Genomic DNA, 3,954 nt, shown 5'->3' with positions numbered 1-3,954 from the left:
TTGACAAAATGTATTGACTCGGAGCATTATTGTTAATCACAGCGTATACAGTTGAACTCATCACCCATCCCATTATTGATAACCCTTCTTGAAGATCTATGAAATCAGAAGCTGCAACACTCTATCTTTTAACTGGCATGTCAGACTTCTATTTCATTACTCAGTTTTATTTGCACGGATTACTATGGAAGGGACATTGTCTCGTTGTCGCATTGTCGCATTGTCGCATTGACGCCTTTACAAAAACAAGCAAAACGTGTCAAAATTAACAAAAGCGCGACAATTGGCCATGTGTCGCATTGTCGCGTGTTCGCATTGTCGCTCTTTGATAATCCTTTTCTTTATTTTACAAAAGGGCGACGATGCCGTAACGCGACATTTTCAAGGTCAAAATATGTCTCGTTGTCGCATTGTCGCCCCATCACAAATGTGTATAAATGGCGTAAAGTTCAGTTATTGTTATAGTTAGGAAGTTCAACCTGATAAATGTACGTCTTTAAATGAAAACACAAGTCCGTCCGCGAGTCCATAACGTTTTATTGTGAGCTCTTCTCTAAAAGTGCTTTGTGTTCAACTCCCAGTTCCAAACACGTAGTACCTCCTCAATAATCCACATACCTCCAGTGCAGTGGTCTTCCGGAAGATCTTACTCTTGACCGTATTAGACAACTGACGAGTGCACGCCTGACCTGTGACCTCGTTGCAACACTCGTGATGTGTTTGCCGAAGGGAGAGGTGTAGGAAATGTGTGCTCCAGCCCAGCGCAGAGCTCGCGACACACTGTATACTGATTTATACAGTATTTTGCAGTTGATATACTGTATACTGCATGTGATACTTATTTGCGGACATGTTACAACTTTCAAGATTCAAGATTCAATTTGCATATATTTCATATACAACAGACCGCCGTCATATATCACTGGAATACTGCTGAGAGCGGCGTTAAAACAAATTGTTTTCATAATGGAGCGCTGCAGTCATTTAAAATAGAACCGTACACATATGTACATGTAGTACCAACTCACTCTATTTGTTTCGAATATTCAGCAGAAAATATATTATTAACCAGGTCTTTGGGAAAAGATATCAGATTTTTATAAGCAGACACATAGGGATGATAAAGGACCCCTCGCTCATTAGGTTCTTGTTTACTTAAGAGCAGAGTTGGCCATGTTAGATGATATAACCAAAATCCAGGCGTTCCGGCGGGGGGCAAGCTGGTCTTGTTAGTGTATGGTATGAGCTGTGACGTTGACCCAAGATAATAATGTAAAACATGAGACCAACTCAAGTCTATAATGATTGGGAAAGTCTAGATTTCCACAGCTCTAGCCTGAAATTAAGAATTGTTCTCTGCTCCATTTTAATTGTATTATTTTCATTTTGTAGACATGGGTGGACCAACCAGGAAAGAAATTGATGGAATATTAATATCACATGTTACCACTGATCCAGTTAAATTCATCACACAATAATAAATTAGTATTTGACATTACAGCATTTGATTATTAGGGCATGATCATGTACATGTTTTCTGTAGTAATGTACACACCAGTCAACTTGATTATAATTTTTATCAAAGTGTAGCGCGGCATCAACGATTACTTTATGATATCCTCACTTGTCATCGATGTATTGACATCGAACAATGGACGGCAATTCGAAATTCTTATGGATAGCTTCAACAGGGACAGCGATTTCCTTTGAAATTTATTCTGTATGGTCTGGGAGACGAACGGGCGTCAGTATCGCATGGAGAACTGGGGCAGCCTTAATCAGTGTAATCGGATATGTTGTGGAGTTTCGGTTTTGGGCTGTTTGCTGAATATATAGAATTGCGAGTTATGTATACTCTGTATTCTTTCGTCATGGTAGCATATATATTTACTATGTTGCTTTTTGAATTATCCACAAATAATGAGAACTACAATGTAAACCTCTCTCTGAAGTTATGCAATAATACTACTGAAGGGCATATCTGAAAAATGGGACTTCTCGACAAATATTTCTTTCTTAAATACTACCCGTTACAGGTATTCTGATCATTATATCATACTTTGTACAGTTTAAAAGTCAAATAATGGCAAATTGTGTATCTTTCTACATTTTGAATTAATTATATGTTCTGAAATAAAACCTTAGCATCAGATAGTGATATACACGAATATGATCTATACTATTATAAATGAATGATCAATTTCATATTATGAATTAGATAAACAGAAATATGATAGTAAAACAAATTATTTTAAGCTATTCTTGTGAGTAGGTAACGTGAGATCTAGGCAACGCACTAACGTAGCCATTTATGAAAAATGAAATATTAAAAGTTTAGGGGTTTAAACATGCACATTGAATGACAGGGAAGAAAGCAACGCAATAATTTAATTATGAATCAAATTATGTTATAAATATAACAGAATATTTAGAAAATATAAGTTTAATTTCTCATTGTTGGAAGGTGTTTAATAATTATATAGATTTTGTTTGATTGTTTGTTGTTTAACGCCGCACTCAGCAATATACCAGCTATATGACGGTGGTTCGTAAATAATCCAGTCTGGACCAATCATTTACTCATTATCATCAAGAGCACCGATCTACGCATTTGGGATACGATGACATGCATCAACCAAGTCAGCGAGCCAAATCGCCTTCGTAGAAGCATGGGTTGTTGAATGCCTATTCCAACCCGCATCTTCACGGGTACTTTTTTAAATAATAAGGTACATGAAATTCTGTATATGTCCATAATAAGTGTGTATAAGTAGATGGATAATATGTCCATACATGCCAAGTAAATGGTATATGCATTAATTTAAATGCAAATGATTCAATGATGAGTTCTTTCACAAGTCCATATTTCAAGGCATGTATTTGATATTCATAATAACTCAACAAAAGCTACACAATGGCAACAAAACGGTACCAGCATCACAGATACCAATAATACATGAGATACATATAATTACTTTAAAATTAAAACATGTATCTAAATAGAAAATTAGAAGGATACACTTCCGACATTTTTCGTATTTTGTTTTCGTTTGGAGAGAGAAGTTGTGATTGGTATCTGATGGGTGCAAACAGGTGTTCCCTTCCGCCCAGGCCTTGCGGCAATGATATAGCCCAAAATGAAACAAGCCTTGTTCAACAGGTTCAGACTCAAATTTCAATCCCACTTGGGCTCCTTTTAAATTTAAATATAATTTCTCGCGTCGATATGTGTCAGAAGAAATGAAATATTACAGCACTGGTGAATAGGTTATATGCGCATGTCAGCGTCGATCCTATAATATCCTTTTTTGCAAAATACATATATACTGATGAATTAAGGTAGTAATACTACGCAAATATCTGTCCAGATGCATACATCAGTATCATCTCGTGATCTTAATTCGTGCTTTGAGCCCTTTTTCTACCGGAGATTCTGGGGTGTTACATCAGACCAGAAAGCCAGGTCCAAATTCAAGTCATAATTTCATGGTCCGTCTTGTATGTTGGAAACCAATATCGCAATATGGCTAAATATTGCTGAACGTGGTATTAACCCGATTACTCACATAATTATTCCATTTTCTACAGTCATCTACGAACACTATCTTTAAGGAGGTATATCTGTATCATCCAAATGTCCATACATATATGTCCACATTTATATGTATAAAGCAAGTCGTCCTGCACTCTTCCTTAAAAGATAAATGTTAAGCATTTCCTCTGTATGGATTTATATAATGTAATATCGTTTTTATGTAATGCTGATGCAGTAAACGTACCACAGACCTAATGCTAGAATAACATCTAATTTCTGAAATGAACATATTTTACAGAAAAAAAACAGTTGTTTAAACAATACTTATAAAATATAAGAACAAGGAGCCAAGAGCCAAATATTGGGCTGTGTTGGACATATTTGTTTCGGGGTCTTATGACAGACAAACCTGATACCTT

Source organism: Haliotis rufescens, unplaced genomic scaffold (genome assembly GCF_023055435.1).
Source record: "Haliotis rufescens isolate VD_foot unplaced genomic scaffold, xgHalRufe1.0.p SCAF_99, whole genome shotgun sequence".
NCBI lineage: Eukaryota > Metazoa > Mollusca > Gastropoda > Lepetellida > Haliotidae > Haliotis > Haliotis rufescens.
This window is presented reverse-complemented; position numbering follows the sequence as displayed.